General features: G+C 36.6%; 1 protein-coding gene across 7 annotated transcripts in view; it reads right to left on the minus strand.

The window, feature by feature from the left end:
* PCLO (piccolo presynaptic cytomatrix protein) overlaps window positions 1-19524 on the minus strand; it is a 323520-nt gene that overhangs the window by 281966 nt on the left and 22030 nt on the right. The window lies entirely within an intron of this gene.

Raw genomic sequence — 19524 nt, forward strand, 5'->3', positions numbered from 1 at the left:
CCTGAAGGTACCTTTTCCTTCTCCACATTAGAAAAACAACATACAAAGTGAAAGCAGAACACCAGAAAAAGAAACCTTTGTCACCACAACCACATAAAGAGAAGAAGCAGTGCCAAGTACAAAGCTTACATTTCACTCTACAGGTGAACTTAAAAAAAAAAAAGACAGAAGGGTTCAGATCTAGTGATCTGATTACAGACCCATTCTGAAAGTGATTCATTTTATTTGACCTTAACATCTGGAGTGTAAATTTCCTTTTTCTACAGCCTAGTCTTGTCCTACTTTGTCAGAAAAAAAAGGCAACAACAAGACTTTGCAACCTATGGAAGAGGTAGTATTAAGAAATGGGTTTTTTTCCAAGTAATTCTTGATTTGCTGATTCAGTGAAAATCCCTTCTGTTTTCCAAGTTGTTTTAATTAATATGGTATTAGGATGAGCGCTATACATGGTGTTGAGAATGGTCAGCGGTCAGCTGCAGAAACCTTGAGTTCTGTTTTTCATCTTGAAGTTAGACTAAATCTTAAACAAAAGAATTTAAATTAGAATCTCTTTCTTTGACTCTGTGATGATTAGTAGGCAAAAGAATGGAAATAGATGAAGACTTTGCCTACTCTTAATGAGGAAAAAAAGAAAAAAACAACAAACCCAAACAACAGTGTCACAATCAAAATTTGGTGGCACATGAATCTTCAGAACAGTAAAAGAGAAAGTGGTTTGCTCATGAATCTGACAGTCTTTACTCTACAGAAGATGGCACTTTTCTGCACTTTGCTCAGCCATGTGCCAGAGAAGATTTAAACTCAGAGATCTTCTTCAATTACACTGGTCACAGGCAGGAGAAATCACTTTTCTCAATTAGTCTAGTGCAGCATTTAACACAAACCACAGTCTCACCCAACCTAAGATAACCTATATTACATAAACTGCATCTATTTTTATCTTGATTTCCATGGCATTTCTGATAATAGTTCCTCATGTCATAGAACTGATAAATAGCATATTATCACCAATTCTCAGTACTTTGTTGCAATAACCAGCTGTGCTCAATCCTGCACCTCTTCTGATTGTCTAAAATTGACTATGTTCACTTTGCAATGAGAATTGTTTTCCTCAAGGGCTCTGTGCTATTTATGTTTAATGGATACTCCCAGAATCTTACAAAAGCTCATCTTAAACACTTCCTCATGAAAACAGACAGAAAATACCTTTTTCTCTATTTCTGGAGGTCTTCTCTTTGTTTACATATAAAGTAATTGTCAAAGCCTCTTGGGAACCCTTCCAACATATCAGCCTATTTTTGAAGCACAGTCACAAAAACATATGTTTTGTGTAAAACAGGAATAAATTGCCAAAGACTTCTTGGCCTTTCAGTCCATCACTATGGCATTACAGCACACCAGAGTTCTGGCTAATCTAGGATTCATATGCCCACTACTTCCTATCCCAGAGAGTGTGCTGGAATTGATGTTTACAGCACAATAGTTTTTAACTAATCTAAATTCCTCTTTTTGACCATAAGATCATGCTTTTCCTTTGCCAGCAATCTGTTTATTGTACAGCACCTCTTTATGCAAAAGCATTATGGTATCCAACAATGGGAATAAACATACAAAACTGATTTGCATATTCACTTTTAGATAAACACACAGGATGAAATTCTAAAATAAACCTTTCAGAAAATCTACAGACATCTTTACTCTACAAAATAGAGGTAGTAATGTCCCAAATACAGATGCCTAATAATTTCTAATGATTTACATTCCTAGTTGGGTCAGAGCAGGAAGTATGGAAACAACCAAAAATGTTCTCTCTACTGAGCATGAGGCATTGGGCAGCAAATATTCTGTATGCTGATATACAAGCAGATGGAGACTTTGTGGAGTTTAATAATTCCTATTTTAAAAGCTGTTGTCATCATTTATATTTCAGCATCATTTAAAAACCACATCTAGGATTGTGCTGAGCAAAATGGAAAGCAGACAGAGCTGGAAGACCAGTCAATGACTGGAAAGAGAAAATGAAAAACATTGCCCAAGCATGGTCAGTTTTCGAATCAAGAGTTCCAAAACCACAGTTCAAGTCTACCTACAGCTAATGTTATGAGTTCCTAAGGCTGCAGACATCCGCTTGGATGAAAAAGATGGCTTGCCTTAATTCAATGATTTAAAGTTGAATTCCATTCTCAGATACACTGGTGTATATGAGGAAAATTCTACTGTGTCAGGGCAGCTACTTCAGATTCCTACTGATTAAATGAGAAAAAATGATGGGCTGAAATCTGCTATCTGACTTTAACAGCTCAGAGAGTCACACAGAAATGTTATATATCTTTTCTAGGATAATTCTAATACCTCTCATCTTGCATAAGGAAAAAATATCTGATAACCTAACAGGGAAACTTTCTGGGGGGGCACAGATTTGGGGTACCTTGTCATACCTGCTGACTAACTTCTCAGTGTCTGGTGCTCATAAGTATTCATGGTGGTCTTACCTTTTAGAAGTGAAGGATGGTCAACAGCTGCCAAGGCAATTTGCAAATCTAATCCTGGGACCATATTTGGTGGGAAATATGCCTTTAGCTCCTGCCCTTCCTCCAGCTGAGCTGCAGCAAAAGTGGCATTATGGTGCTTGGCTGTGCCCTGGTGTGTGGAGGGATAGAATGTAAGAAAATAGTGCAGAAGGTAGTCTCACCCCTGAGGAGTTACAGCTGTACTGATCACCAAAGATTAGGAACAGGCCTGCCCTTAATAGGCCACAGCTGTGTCCAATAAGAAGACAAGTGCTACAAAAGAGTGGGTTAGCTGGTGAAGAAGAGAGGGGGGAAGTTGGTTGTGCTGTGAAGAGCTACCCATGAGAAATCACCAAGAAAGTATAGGAACTTTGCAATGAGATGACAGCACTGGTGCAGGGAAAGACACCCAACTTTTGAGCCTAACCAGACATTTCATTCCTGCTCTGACTCAGTAGCTTCAGCCAGGCAGAGCTGGACTGGTCACAGACTTTTAGGGAAAGGACCATGGATGTCCCTGCTTCTGGCTGTTACACACAACCCAGCCCCCAAGACTGATTTTAATCTGTGATTTAAATCTCAAAATAAAAATATACAATCAATCCACACAGAAATAGCAACTTCTATTCAAACTATTCCTACATACCAGTAATACATCAATGCTTCCTTCTTCACCTTACACAACTATTAAATCTTCACTAAACATCAAGGTATTTGGATTTAAAGAAGAATTGGATTTTGTTTTGGTGTTGGTTTTTTTTGGTTTTTTTGTTTTTTTGGTGTTTTTTTTGTGGTTGTTGTTTTTTTTCCTTTCCTAAAAATGAGCTAGAAATCTCTTTAGCTTGTCAAGATAATTTTGTGTTTACCACATTAAAACTGTCTCTTTCACAACATTGGTTTAACATAATTTTTTTCCCTGCTATGCTATGTCATCATCTATTAGAGATAATGAAAGAACAAATGCAAATAAGTAGTCATTTAAAATAGTAACAGGCAGTAACACCTCTGTCAGGCAACCTTGGAATATCTGTCAGAATTTTAATCATCCATTATAATAGGAAAGTAAGTATTGTTATGAGTAGTGATAAACACAACCCACATTACTTTTAATATTGAAGGCCAAACTCTTTGCTATGGTAAACTAACCCAATCTCATAGCAAAGATACAATGTGATGTGTTGATATGCTAAGTTTGGCAATTCCTATATGAAATAAAGTTGAAGATTAATATATCTTTATTAAATGTGACAGATAAAATGGTGCCAAGTAGCTCAGCACAGAAGAACAAGACATTATCATAACGTTTAGATGGGCAACTGCATTAACTTTCAAGTAAATTTGACTCACAGTGGCAATAGTTTTATCATCTCTGAGAAGCTGAGATGGTTTCTTATGGCTATCAGAAATATAAACTGCCATAACTGACAGGGTCTATGCCCAGACCAGGAGACTGCCAAAAAAGATTTGCATTAATATATGTAAACATTAAACCACAAACAGCACTGTAAAGGGCATATTTCAGTAGTTCTTTGCTAGCTGTCTTCCAAAATATTCTGCATATAGTGTTTAGGATTATATCAAGCAACCAGCTACACACATGGGACAGGATGCCTGGACCTCTGAACTCTGCTTCTACTCCAGAACCAGCATTCTAATTAGGCTACAAAGAAGGAATTTAGAAACACTGCACAACCATCTGCAAAGCTTAGCTGGGATTGAAACTGGCAAGGGACATCAAGGGCAACAAGAATAGTTTCTATGCTAAATATGCAAGGAAAGGTCTGGACAACAAAAACATGGGCCCACTAATAAACAGGGTGGATATGGCACAGTTGCTATAAAGAACATCTGAGCACCCTGGGCTATTTAAAAGGCCCATAGCCAGTAGATGTGAGCCCATTAGTTATTAGACTGCATCTACCACCCTGCATCCTGTGTCATTCTCCCAGTACCAAAACAAGGGTGACAAACAGCAGAAAGCTCAGTAAAAAGCAATAAAGATGGTTACAAGCTAGAAAAACTCCCTTGTAAGGAGAAGATGAGGGAAAGAGGCTTGTTCAGTATGCAGAAATCTGCTTTTCAGGAAACTAACAGAAACCGAAGGAGGAAACTATTGAGAAGACAGAGCCAGGCACTTCAAAGTGATACCCACTGAGAGGACAAGAAACTGCAGACTGAGGTTTAAACTGAATATATGGAGAACTTTTTTCACCCTGAGGACTTTGAAGAACTGGAACAAGTTGTCCAGAGATTTCATGCAGCCTTTGTTAATGGAGGCTTTCAAAACTAGATATTGAAGTCCTGAGCAACCTGGTGTGGTTTGTGGACCCTAGTTTGGACAGAAGGTTGGACTAGATGAACTACTGATGTACCTTCTAACCTCAGTCATTCTGTACCTGCAATTTAAATGTTTGTGTTACTTGTCTACCATCCCATGTCCCACCTGTTCTGCTTGCCCTGTTCAGATGCTGTTGCAGTGCACACCTCAGCAATGAGATCTTGCTGTTGCACTCAACACCCTTATTTACAGAGCCTGATCATGTTGGCTGCTGACAGAATTCAGTAGCATCACCACTAAGGCAAATGGAAGCACAAATGATCAATGTATATTAGCACTGACTCAGACTCCTGGTCATCTTGTTGATTTATTCAGGTTCAGAATCTATAGAGACACAGGTAGTATTCAAAGGGCAACTTCAAAATTTATGCCTTCAGTATTGCTTCAATATGCCATTCCTCCAAATTTCACCTCCAAACTCTAATATTTTTCTCCTTCTTGAAATAATATGCATAGACTAAAACCACTTTTAATATATTTGCTTATATGAAACCTGCTCTGTTGTCTTAAAAAACAACTCCCCCTCTTCTCAAATAATTGCCCATTTAGAAAATGGGCAAGACTTTAAAAGTATTGGGGAATCATTTAACTGCCTAGGACACATTTTCTGAATTTCACCATAGCAATTATGGGGGTGTGACTAAGGTTTCTAATCACAAACCAATTACATATTTTCAAAACTTCTACATCTACTCACAAAGAAACAGAGAAGTACCATGAAAAACCAGCATGCATAACTTCAAGTGATTGTACCACATTAGTCACCTTCTTAAAAGATTTCATACATCATCATGGTTTTACTCAGGAAGAACAAAATTTGTCACCTATTTTCTTAAAAGGCTTTCTCTTTCTTTTTGAAAAGTTCAATCAAATGAATGGAGCTCCTCATAGAATAAGTCACTCCTTCAAAGGAGTGGGACACAGCAGGACCCTACCCATAACCAGAGGACTGAAGTTGTTCAGATTACTCATGTGAAAGCTCTTTACTTGCAAGACTAAGGCTTGAACTGTAAGTTTCTGAGATTTCCTGAAAATCCTTCCAAGCCTGGTGAAGTAATGTTCAGGGTTCTAATGCCATATCTTTGGAAATAACTACTAATGAGAGCCGAAGTTTCTCTCTTAGCTAATCAGTTTAGAAGATGAAGTTCTAAAATCCTAAATGCCACTATGAAAATATATCCCCACAGACAGAAAGCAAGCACTGAATCTGGTATTTAGTTCTGCTTCTGAAGGCTGACTTATTTCAGTCATATCAGTCAGACAACACTATTTGCTAAAACCAAGAAACATCTATTGATTTGAACAGTTGCTACATGATGCTGATTGAGCAATGCCAGGCTATCTGAAATCAGAGTCATTTCCATCAACTCTTGAGAAATAAATCAAGGAAAATAGCATTTATGTTACCTATTTGATTAATTTTGAAACTCCTTTCATCTAAAAGACATCACTGTTTTGTAACTCCTTCTCTTATCTCCCCTTCCACATTACTTCAGTCAGCTCAACAGGACTATGCTGACAGGCAACTTGTCACAAGAGTAGGTGCTGTGGAACTCCAGCATAGGCAAAGGACATCTCCTTCCCATGAAACAATAAATGGAGAAGAAATTACTTGTGCTGTGCCTTTGCTTTCCATTCATACACACTCCATAACTAAACTCTTCTAGTTTGCAGGCTATTGGTTCCATAAATTTTCCACCTGTGATGAAGAATGAAAGCCACTGCAAAAGTTAAGGCAATTCTCCTGGTGAGCACCCTCCAGACATTACTTACACACTCAACTTTCCCTTTTAGTAGCTTCCTGTGTGAAGAAATTTTAAAAACTGGATAGTGTGAGGAAAGTCTGTCCTCAAGAATTGAGTTTGTGGACTTCATAGCTTTTAAACTCCACTGAGACCAGGGGCAAAATAAAATTGATTAATTGAATTGATCAACTTGTAACTGATCACTGAAATCCATCCCTGTGACTGAACCTCCATGATTTTGTGTCTTTATTTTTGCAGGTTGTGCATAATTCCAACATACACTGCTTTCACTTGCCTCATTTAGAATTACACTGGAGTGCTCATATGGGGTCCAAATCAAAATCCTTAGAAAAATGGACCTCCTGTATTCTCCTATGCACAAGGTCTTACTTGATTTTCTTCTTCTCATGTATAGATAAACCTTCAAGATTAAGCATCCAAGCATTTAGTAGATCAGACTCCCAGCCTTTTTGACTGAACAATGAAAAAAGTTTCATCAAAATTAAAAAGAAGTAGTGATAAACTAAGATAATGATTCAGTCTTCATTGGAAACCAAATGGCTCACAAAAGATACATATAAGTCTTTGAACAAATCACTTGCAATGAATCTTTGCATTTCCCTACATTTATCCCATCAAATGTATTCTAACCACCATAAAATCCAATATGCAAAAATATACACACCATCTGCAGATACATAAGGAAGTTAAATCCAGCATGAATCTATGCATTTGAATCCCTAAATACTTCCATTATGTTTTATGATGCTAATAATAGACAGCATAGGGACTGAAGCCCAAAACTAAATCATGACTGAGAATCACGTAGAGCCCATCTTTTTAATACTTGCACAGAAATAATTCCATCTGCCATATTCTGCCATGCTAAAGAACTGGCTTCTGGTTTGGTACATTCAGGAGATATAAGGAATATAACTGCAAGGAAATACACTTTTCTTAACTGGACTTATTAGTTTTTATTGCACTAACTTGCAAATCATCGTATTTTTGTCAGAACCTTCTTTCCACTTGCCTTGTTTCATTTCTCTTAATGTTTTAAAAAATGGATCTTACTTTTTGGTAGTTAAATGTGACAGTCACATAAATAGTTAAATATGTTTAACTTCACAATCAAGTGAAAAACAGGCAATAAGAAAGACTGCTTTAAATGTCTGAAAATAAAAGGTGGAGAGAAGAGAATGATACTATAGCAGTGCTAGTTTTACAAACACAAAATTCAAGATGTATCTCTTCTCAGACAGATTTAGTACAGCAGACTTGAAGTCAAGTGCAGAGAAATAAGTGATGCCAAGCAAACGGCAGATGAGAATTGTCAGCAGAAATAAATATTTTTATGTGAACAGAAACTGTACACATAAGGTACATTCAAAAATGTGAAAGGCCTTAGAAGGTGTGCCAGGGGAATGACCAGTTTCTAACCAGCACCTGACCCTATTCTATCAGCAAGCACACATTTTGTACTTAAAAATTCCAAGTATCACCTTCTTAAAACTCTGTCAATCTACTGGCTTGTGTAAAAAAGATTCCAATGCATAAAGAGAGGAACCTGTGCAGAAGAAACTGAATTGCCATTGCAAGGACACCTTGATTTCTCCTGTTTTTTACTACAGATATACAAACTTTAGTACTGAAAGGAACTAAATACTTTTCAGTCCATTGTTCAGTGATTTCTCACAGACTATGAAGTCATTTTTTTGTCTATGTAGGTAATAAGAAACTAATTAAAAGGGATATTAATACCCTGCAATGCACACAGAATTAATCCAAGTCATAAGGAAAGAGCATGTGAACTGGAATAAAGCAAACAGAAGGGAAAAAGCCATCCAAGAAATGCAATCACTATCATAGCTTCAGACTCAGAAACAAAATTAAATTTTCCTTGACATGCTCAAAAAATTATATCCTGTATGCTAATGAAGACCGACCCAAACATTGCACCCTGATTCCTGTTATAATTATAATATATCAATAATTGTTTGCTACTAATAATGAATTTATATTATCTCCTCTAGTATAATTTCATTCTAGTGATAATACATCATTTCTGATGTCATATCCCTGGACCTAAAAGAAAAATGACTACTTATTTTTGAATAGCAAGTTAAGACCAAGAAATATATTTGCTTGTATAGAATTATTAATTCTATATGGACAAGCCATCCAAACAAAATTTAGAGAGCATGAAACACCTAATAAATCCTATTGGAACATAGGGATTAACTGTTTTCATATGCATAGAGGTTCAGAAAATAGATCATTACCGAAAAAATTTTCATTTCAGCATGCTTCAAAGCTCTGCAAATTACAGGGTGTTTTTAAAGCCTTACACTTTACAAAATGCATCCACTGATTCCAGATACAACAACAGAAGTTCTGCACCTGGACAACCAGCTACTAAGTATTGAAGTTACCCCATTAACCCTAAAGTTTTTTTCTCCTCCACTGCTTGGAGCAAAAAGAGACACTTAAAAAATGAAAATCATTAATGTAAAAGGTGACAAGACAAAGGACACCCATAGTTAATGGAAGATAATTTTAAATACAAATAACACTTTCAGCATGTACAGAAAGGAAGTTGATTTAGGAAGAGGAGACAGTGGAAAGTGACATTTATCTAAACTGATTCAAATATAAACATTCCAGACATACAGATCAGGTTCAAAGTTCAACTCTTGGAACATCCTATGAAACTTAACTTGGAGATTCTGTCCTAACCATTCCTTTCCTTCAAAACAGTATCTATACCTTTTGCTGTTGAACCTGTTAATAAAACTTGGAGAAGTCAATGCACACCTGCCATGGAGAAGATCTGCTAGGACATATTTTGTAGATATATCACAGTAATCCAAACTTAGCACTTTATAGAACCTCTGTCTGTGTCAAGTTCACTGATGTACAGTGACTAATGGCCAGTTTAAAGTTAGTATTCCTTAGCATGGACTGATTCCTTCCTCTGGACCCCATAACTTTGCCTAACCTGCATAAGCTGTGTTTACAGCAAAGTGCTTCACCTCACCCTGCTGCCATGGTGCTGAAGACACCACACACGTATTCTGTGCCCTTGAGCATGGTATGAAAATAAGGGGAGGCACTGACCAAAAGCCAGGCTTAAATACTTGCAACATCCTGGGCTGTCTTAGTGAGGAGCCCAGCTAGCACATCTTGGAGGTGATTATTCCCCTGTTCTCTGTACTGCTGGGAGAGCTCTTAGTCTAGTTCTTGACTTCCCAGTAAAACAGAGACATGGAAATACTGGAGTAAGTCCAGTAAAGGGTCATGAAGATGACTAAGGGTCTGAAGCATCAGTCATATAAGGAGAAGCTGAGAGAGCTGGAAATGGGGGAAAAAAGGAGCCTACAGAGAAGGCTCAGGAAGGTTGCCTCAATGTGTGCAAATAGCTGAGGGGAGAGTGAAAAAAAGATAAAAACAGTCTCCTCAATGGTATCCAATGAACAGAAAAAAAATTCAAATTAACAAAAATTCAAATACTAAGCATTTAATTTATTCATTTAAGTTTGCTTGAATTCAATTCCTTTAAATAAATATTATTTTAACAAAATACTTATAAAGAAAAAAAAGGAAAGTGGCCAATGATTGTCTAAAAAGGTTGTGGATTCTCCAAGTCAGGAACCAATCAAACCCTAACTGGCCCCCAACTGCTTCAACTGACCCTGCTTTGGGCAGGGATTTGGACAGGATTGTCTACTCTGATTTGTAGGTAGAGAGAGTTTCACCTTGCCCTTTACAGGTACTAAAGACCTACCAATCCTTACAGCATCAAATATAACTTCATTTTATCCTGGAAAGATAACAAGGACCAAACTCAAAAGAGCTTAAGGAACTCATCAGGGAAAGTGCATCACACCTTAGACCAACACCTGGAACAGGCAAATTTACCACATCAAAGCTGAAGCTTTCTTGACTCCAGTTACCAATAGCATAGAGAATAAAGCAAGGGGAAGGATGAGTATGAATTTCACTGACATCGCTAATTATGTTTGTAACTAATTGTAAAACATTACGTATTCAAACATAAGTTCCTAAAGCTAAAATGTGCATTCATTGCACTTCATGAAAAATACATTGACCAGATTTGTCATTTGAAAGGTGACAGAGCAGTAACACAATTCTTATAGGTCTAGAGAAGAAGCAGCACAGTTAAAGTATTCAAATGGATGACAAATCAAATGAGATCATGTTTTGATCAGGAGATCCTTCTGCTGATAGGAGATACAGAAGAAAAACAGTACTGCTCTTCCTCTTTAGAGGTCTGGCATAACAGTGTAAATTGAGTCCCAGATATTCTGGGCACATGACTTCAAAACTTCACTGCACAGCACATTGCAAGTGTTCTTGGCTACAAGTGTCAGGAAAAAAACAGAAGTGCATTGTGTGTCAGCACAAAGGTGCACAGAGAGAAGCTCATGAAAGCAGTTTAGTCCTCTTTAACTTGTTCTGTAATGAGACTTTCTCAGTCTTACAAATGTCATACCATGACATCAACCTTGAGCCACATAAAGTAGAAAATACATAGTGCTTAAAAAACATCTAAGCAGAGTTTGATTTTATTCTGAGCTTTTCCCTTTCCATAGGTAAAGTTAAACTTTACAAAAATCAAAATACTTTTAGAGGTAGTGAGAAACTTTAATTTAATGTCCACTTCTGACTTTAAAAGAAAAATAGAAAATTCGCCTATGAAACACCGAAAAAAAGAGCCAGAAGGTAGAATATGTTTAAACTTTACTGTTTTAGCCAATTTTTAGTGTCAGACTGACCTTTGAGAAAAAAAATATTTAGTGCACATTTCAAAACAAAACTATTTTAGAAATAACAGGTATTTCAAACACTCCAGTCTTTTTCCTCCTGTAATTCAAAAGCAAGAAGAGAGCATCTGAAGTTGGGTATGTGCCCAGGCTGGTTCTCTTGCACTATGTCAAAGTTCAATGTTTCAGTGAAAATTGCCATGGAATAGATGTGGGTAAAAAACATTTATGCAGAAATTTAAGAGTTGCTGTGTTGGTTTGGGGGAGGGTGAGGAACAAGCATATCTGACAGCTTACCTAGACAGTAAAGGACCTAACATCCTGCTCTAAATGTACAAAAATATAGTTATTAACTAATATCCTGAGGACCATAGCTAAGAGTTTGTCAGCAATCAGAAAGAAATACACCTTCTTCTTCTTATATGAAAGGAAAGATGCAAAACTTAAGATCACTTAACAAAGTGGAACCTCAAAAAAAATCAGATATTTGTACTGACATATAATGGTGAGGATCAGAGTTATGTCAACATCTTCAGCGATTATGAGAATGCCATTGTAAAACCAAACAAAAAAAATCATCACAATAGTATACTCCTTTTGGATGCCAGGAAAGGGGTCAGAAATCCCTCCAAAATATTAAAATATTATAACTACACCTGCAGTCTTTAGCACAATTATCAAGGTAACTACAAAAAGTAACTGAAAAAGTAAAAACATGCATTAAAATAGTATGCATAAGGACAAGATTTCATATGTTCAATTTCTAATCTCTGTACATGACAGCTGGACCATTTCCAATCTGAAGGCTGTTTGCTAAGGAAAAAAAGAGGAAAAACAAAAATAAAACCCAACAACAACAAAGAAATTTACTAAACTAGAAATACTAAAAACAGAAGACCACCAGATGGTCTTTCCGTCTTGTCCTTAGAAGCCTAAGTTACCTCACTGTCTGAGTGATTTCATTAACCTCTAAAACACAGGTGGAAAACTAATACACCTCATCATTCTTCTCAGTGAGTGTTCTGGTCTAATACAACCTACTCTTACTTTTTTTTTTTTTCTAGGGATGCAAAAATAGATATTTTTCCCCCTTTCCCCCCAGTTCAACAGCATTTTGTGTAAAATTCAGCCAGAGCAGTTCAGCAGCAGCTAATCCCCCTCCTCAACATCAGTCTGTGGCCTCCTGTTTCAAATGCTGCCAGACAGCATCTCCAGCAGCTTACAGGCATGAATCTAATCGCCTTTCCACTACTACATAATGGCTTAGGTTCCCCTCAGCCTCCATCCTTACTCTTAGTAATACTGCAGAAATCAATTTAATAGAGACATAACATTCAATCTAAAGTCACATTTGTTCTCATTCTGGTCCACTGAACTATTTGTTTTTCAGCAAAATAAAAATAATTACTGTCTCTTTAAATGACACAATCTTTTCATTTACTCACGGAGAAATATTAATGTGTAGAATACAAACAGAAATCAGGCAAATGCCCCCTCTTGCTCATTTCATCTTTTCCCTTACATCTGAATTTTTATTTTTACAGCTGGCCACACATCTTGCAAACAGTTAAAATTAGTTGCAAAATTACTTTGATTACACTCATGCCATCCCATTAAGTCTAAAATCACCCCACAGTAGTGGCAAACAAGGGATTTTATAGAATTTATTTGTGTGAAGTGTTGACCTTTCTTTACCAATATGCTGCTGTGGTGTGACAACATTTGACTTTTGGTCAGCAGAAACATGACATGAAAATTTAACAAATGCAGGAATTGGAACTTAACTTCTTTAACATAAATAGCCTTGTTCTTCAATAAATGAGACCACAAAATGTATGCAAATATTTAAATTGAAAGTATATTGCCTTCTCAGAATATTATTAAATACTACAATATCTATCTGTCCTGTTACACTCAATCACAGTGACAAATATTCAGGGAAAAATATCCTGGTTTTAGACACATAAAATCCTCTGATATTTTTCAAAATGCTATGATTACATTTTTTCCTTGGAAGAACACCAGCTTTTCATAGTCTTGGAATATTAAAAAAAATTCATTTGAAGCTCCCCTCTATTAGGGAATCCATCAGAACACCAAAACCACATGAAGGTTCTTACAAAAAGCTAAATGCTTTATATTTTCATGGTCACACAACTTCTGACAGTGTTTCCACATATCATCAATGTGCTCAGAAAGTATAGAATGCCATACCTGGCCACCAAAAACCCCCAAAATTAAGGCACTTAACATACAGCAGATTTTGTCTGTTCGCTTAAGATAATCTGGAAGTGGATCACTGGGTCTTATATCGACATTAACTAAAACTCACAGCAATAGTTAAAGTCTCTAAAGTATGTATTTTTTGTATCTCAATAAAGCATGACCAAAAAGGGATAATGCTGTAATGGAAAAGAAAAACATTAAATACCTTTATCTCAAGAAATAAATTCTCTTTAAATTCCTATTATAATGTTGAGTAGAAAAATTCAAAAAGCTGATACCAGCTTAGCTTTCAAAGGACTTCTTCCTCATTCAATAATGGGACACCAACCAAATTTCTAATGAAGTAACAGAGAAGAAAATCACCTGGCTCAAGGCCAGGTCAGTAATTTTCCTGATAATCTGTTTTACATTTTTGACTCCAGCTTGACTGTCTCTAACAGACATAGTCTCTAAACTATCTGCACAGGAAAAAAATAAACCACACACAAAAATCAGCACTGGAAGCTCTGCATTAATCACTCACCTAAGAATTTCATTTTTCAGAACTGCAAAGGCATCAAGATGGAATAAATGTATATAAGTAAAGAACTCATTGCAAATTAATTGCAAGTGGATGAAAAATAGGCAGATAGACAGGAGCTGTGTGTGCCAGCAGCAGTGCTGCTGCAGACATCCCTTTGGATTTCACACCATCAGTGGCCATTACCAACATTAATAAAAGCCATCTGGCCTTACATGGATTTATGTCTATATCTCATTGTTGGTTTCAATGGAGTTCCTTGTTCAGAGCAGTTATTTGGAAACTTTTTGAGACTAGAATAAAGGAAACAATAGCAAGCAATTAATCATGGTAATAGTCTTTCCAAAGGTCACGCTATTACTTTGAGCAATGAGACCAATCTTCACTCCTTGAATTTAATTTCAGGGAGAAAAAACAAAACCTAATTTTATGGTCATAAATACTGAAAGGGAAAATCAACAAGAATGTAATCTTGTAACTCATGCCTTGACTAATAACCACAGAGATCTCAGACGCTTTGCTTTCAAATATTTTCCCAAGATCACATTCAGAAATAACCCCTCAAAACGTCACTGCCAAAAAAATGAAACTGCATTAGTGTATAATTTGCTCTGGACCAAGCAGCCCCACTGAACTGCAATACACCAGTTCAGAGAAAGTTGTGAGAAAGTAAGGATGTTTTCATTCCCCTCTACAATGGAATGGATGCTGGAGAATTCAAACAAAACCATCGCAGACATCTACTGAATAGGTTATTTGGATGCAGTGGTTCACCTTGTTGAACCTTAAGTGCAGAATCATGGGGTCTTGGAGGAAATTGGGAGACAAGAATCTTGATTGTACTATGGCAGAAACAGGCTTGAGATGACAATGAGAATCCTGAAGTCACATGTGTATTTGCAGGTCTGTATTTTGCATATAAAACCATTGAAGAAGAAATAAACTTGGCAAACCACCACCACATCACACTTGACCATGATCAGGCTTTATTCTTGTAATTAATTATTTAAGTAGCTGTAGTGATATGCTTAATGCCAGGCAGTACTGCCTCTGGTTGAACTAATCTCAAAGACACACCAAAATCAGACCCCACAACACAAAAGGTTTCCACATCTGGACTTCAAAGAGGTTTAAACAGAAGTGAGACACTGCCCAAAAGGAACAGCTCAAGACGTGCAGAAGACACGAGTTCAGGCCTCTGTAAAATCATCAGGCCAAAGCAGGGTTTTTTGGAACAGGTTTAGCTGAGGCATCAGAGAAGGACATGAGCTCCTAACAACCTTCCAAGTATCTGTCTGTATTGAAGCACTTAAATGCCTCTGCAAATGTGAAACACCAAAATGTAACTTTGTTGAAGAAGCTTAAGCTCTTCAACCTTATTTAAAAAGTGAATTCAGGCATTAAATTTTTTAAAAAAATATTTATCTGTGTTCAATTTTGACTACATCATCCATCAAAGAGTCATTCCATATTAGCCCTTCTATTCTGTATATATACACAATATATGTGCTTTATAGGCAAAATGGAAGAGGTGAGTCATTCTGCTATGAAAAATATTTCCATTTCAATATTTTTGTCTGTCATGCATATTGAATAAGTTAAAAAGAAAAGTAAGATACCTAATTAGGAGTGAGATTAATTTCATTCTGACAGTCAAGAAATACAGTGGGGTTTTTATCATCTAACATGCACTCTGTTTTTCAATGCCAGATTTTATCTTTCAAAGTAATAATTAGCAGTAGTTTTAATATTTTCTCAATTATAAAGAATTATCATTTAATGGATAAAATTTCCATAAATGTTAAGGAGTACATTGTGTTAGCCTATTATGTTCTGTATTATTTAGTTACTTTATTAAACAGTAATAGCATTCACTTTCTTACAATCAAAATTTTAAAAGGTGCTTTAAGGGGAGAGGGAAGAAGCAGAGAAGATAAATTATGCAACTGAAAGGAGTGATTGTTTTTCTCTTTGTCTCTTTAGTGCAAATTCTTCTTCACTATGTTTCCCAGACACCATCTGTTTCCCAAACAACACATCACCAAACATAAAAGAGAAGATAGGAGCTCCTTACAGGAGCTAAACCTGCCAGTTTGCAGAGCAGTCTGAGCTTTTTCAAGCAGGAAATACATGACAGTACAGAGCTGTTAATTAATTAAAGATAGGCAATGGGTGTCACCTCGGATGGTGCAGTACATTATTTTAGGGATTTTCATTAGAATAATACATGGATTATTACTTTTTAATGTTACTGCACACTGTTTTAAAAAGTCCAAAGCACATTTGGGCATTTAACAGCAGGGTTTGATTCACTTAGATAAGGTTTGGGGGTTTTTAAATATTATTTTTTAAAGCCTGATTTTGAAGTTTGAGTATAAGGGCACACTTACTCAGGCCCTCAGTCCATTTAAAATATCAGTGAAGTCTTGGAAAAACAGAATCTAGGAGAATTATTTACACTGGTTGCTCATCCACCCATGCCAGTTGCCTTTCTGCAGGATTTTGGGAGGAGGTAGAAAAACACAAGATGTATCCAGGTACATGACGCCATGCCACCACCCTTCATCTCCAGAGAGACTTATATCAGTTCCAAAATGCTATTTACTGCTACTTCTAGAAGTTCATACTGGAAGAGCAAGGTACCCATTTTTCACCTGGTTATGATATGGAGTTTAATGATGGCACTGTGCTTACTTTAGAAAAAAAAATAATTCAAATTTTTTATTTTCCTTCTCTCCATAGTCTGTGGGAACAAGAAAAAAATTATTTAGTAAAGTCTCATAAGTAGGAGTGGCAAAATGAGTTATTAGAAAAACACTTAAATTCTTTTGGCAAGTGATACAACTATTTATAAAACAGAGATATATAAGAATATAGATTGGACAGAAACCATCAAGTTTTATAGATTCCTGTAATCATATCCACAAAGACAAAATTATATCACACAGAATACATGTGTCATAATAAACATATTAAGAAATATCACGGTAAAATTGTTTATACTATGTATTGTGATCATATCTCTAACAGATTATATCTTTTTCAAACAACAAATCCTTACCAAGTCAGAGATATGATGTGTCTCCTGCCCTTCCCCAGTTCTCCCTGTCCTTCAGCATCATTCCAAACTTTTCTTCCCTTTCCATAGCCCCAGTAATTTATTTCACACATGGAGCATTCTTTACTTCCCAGTGCCTTTCCAGGTAATTTTATAGCTATCAGTAGACTAAAAAGTGCTTCTGTTGTTCTCCTGGTGGTTCTATTAAATTAAATCCATTAGCATGGTCACATACACACACTTCACATTTTCAACTCTTTCTGCTCATAACGTGATTCTCTTAAGATGTTATCCTTCATATTGCCCACGTAGAACCTAAAAATCTTATTTTTCCTTAGTTTTGCTTTTAAACCATATTTTTTTTTTTACATTTTATTAATGCATTAATTTATCACAGGTTCTACATTCCTGACCTCAACATATTTAATTACATTATAGACAACCATCTTTGCTCCTGCTCAATATTCTGAACAGTTCACTGAGTTTTAAATGCACAAAATGGTCGTTGCCACACATTTCATTTCTGGCTTCAGCAGTTGTGATCTTGTGCTTTGTTACTAAAAATAGAGCTGCTTCCAACTACCTGAGCTGAAAAGCTAATTACAGAGCTGGTAAACAGTTCTCCTCCCCATTGAGCAAATGGCAGAATAAGGAGTCTGCTAATGCACTAGGGCTCCCATGGTCCTGTGGGTCTCTGAAATCTATCAAGTGTCATTTATTTAATCATTTGTGGCTGTTTGCATCATGGATAAATTACCATTTAAGTAAATAACTGTTTGACTGTTGTAGCAACAAATCAGGGAGAAAAAGAACAATCAGCTCATTTTAAGAAAATGTATTCTGGCCTAATTCTCTGCTTGCAAAAATCAAAACAATTTCACTGAAGTAAGTAGCATATTGTTGATTTTGACTAGGTAAGAGTTTAGTTACATTTTCTGCAGTAGAGGGGTTATTAGAGGACTGACTGTTTGCAGCAGCTTAAAGACTTTTTTGATAGTTATTTCTGTCACATACAGACAAGAACAAACAACTGCCACTGTAAGAAAGCACTTTCTTCCCTTAAAAGTACTCTCAGCCCAGCCTGCAGTACAGCAGCACATTGGCTGGAAAAAATTCCCTGCTGAGACATCTGAAGGTAGAAGTGCCCATGGGGTTTAGCTGCTCCTCTGCATTTGACAATGAAACACTGGTTTCCCTGTTCCATTGGACTGATCCTTATCATGTAGCCTAATAACAAGCTTTGTTGGCAACAAGAGTTCAGCCATCACTCAGTCAATAAAACTCCACTCATTTTCAGCCATTACTGAGGGAACAAAATGTAGACAACACATAAGCAACTGTCAGAATAACTGTGATACAGCTGCAGGCCCAAAGCAAAACTAAGATTATGTTTAAGATGCCGTATATTTATTCATCCAAAATCACTTCTGGGGCCAAGATAGCATATAGCTTCTGGAATTACATTTTTTATCTGAATGCACAGTATAGGAATAAAAGAACTAGGTAGAAAGCCACCAGAAAGATCAATTTTAAAAAGCATTTCTATTTCTCCTTCCTAAGTCCCAAAGAAAGAGACAAGTAAATAAAACCTCCAAGACAGCACTGAACACATTAGAAGAATTTGGTGGACAAAAAGAGTATGCAAGTGAGCATAAACTATTTGCTCATCATCATGGTTCTGTCATGTAAAAGGTATATACTATATACAGTGCATCCAGGGACAGAATTGCTATCTGACCATAAATACATTATTTACACAGCACATTGGGAGATGAAACTATGACCCCCCTGTTCTGTCTGTCCAATCTTTATGAAAAGGAGAGTCAGGATGCTCTCAGCCAAGTAAACCACCCCCTATTGTGAAGGAAAAGTACATTGCCACTTTCTAGCAAAAGTAAGTGGAAAAAAGAAGGCAAGACAGAAAATGTGGACAGAGGTGGAAATGTGTAGTAAAAGGAAGAAAAATATGCAAGCAGGAGCCAAAAGAGAAACAAAGAAAGGCATGAGGAAGTCAGACTAAGGAAAATCATTCATATTTCAAGCTCTGGATATTTTAAAGAGCAGAATCAGAGGGAATCTTCTAAAAAACCAGTGATGGAAAAACAGAAACAGAGTATCAGCCTTCTCATCTTAACCAGAAGAAACCAAGGTAACATGTCTGCACACCGAAGGCAGTCCCACAACATCACAACTAAGCCAACACTGAAGAAGACAAGTCATGCACCAGGACTTGAGTAGCTGTCATTTGAGCAATGTTTCACCAGAACTGACACATCTTGTTTCCATGGTCCTCTGTGTATGCATACTACAGAGCCCCTAGAGAAAGTCATAAGCATCTTTCAC

This window comes from Molothrus aeneus, chromosome 5 (assembly GCF_037042795.1).
Source record: "Molothrus aeneus isolate 106 chromosome 5, BPBGC_Maene_1.0, whole genome shotgun sequence".
NCBI classification, from domain to species: Eukaryota; Metazoa; Chordata; class Aves; order Passeriformes; family Icteridae; genus Molothrus; species Molothrus aeneus.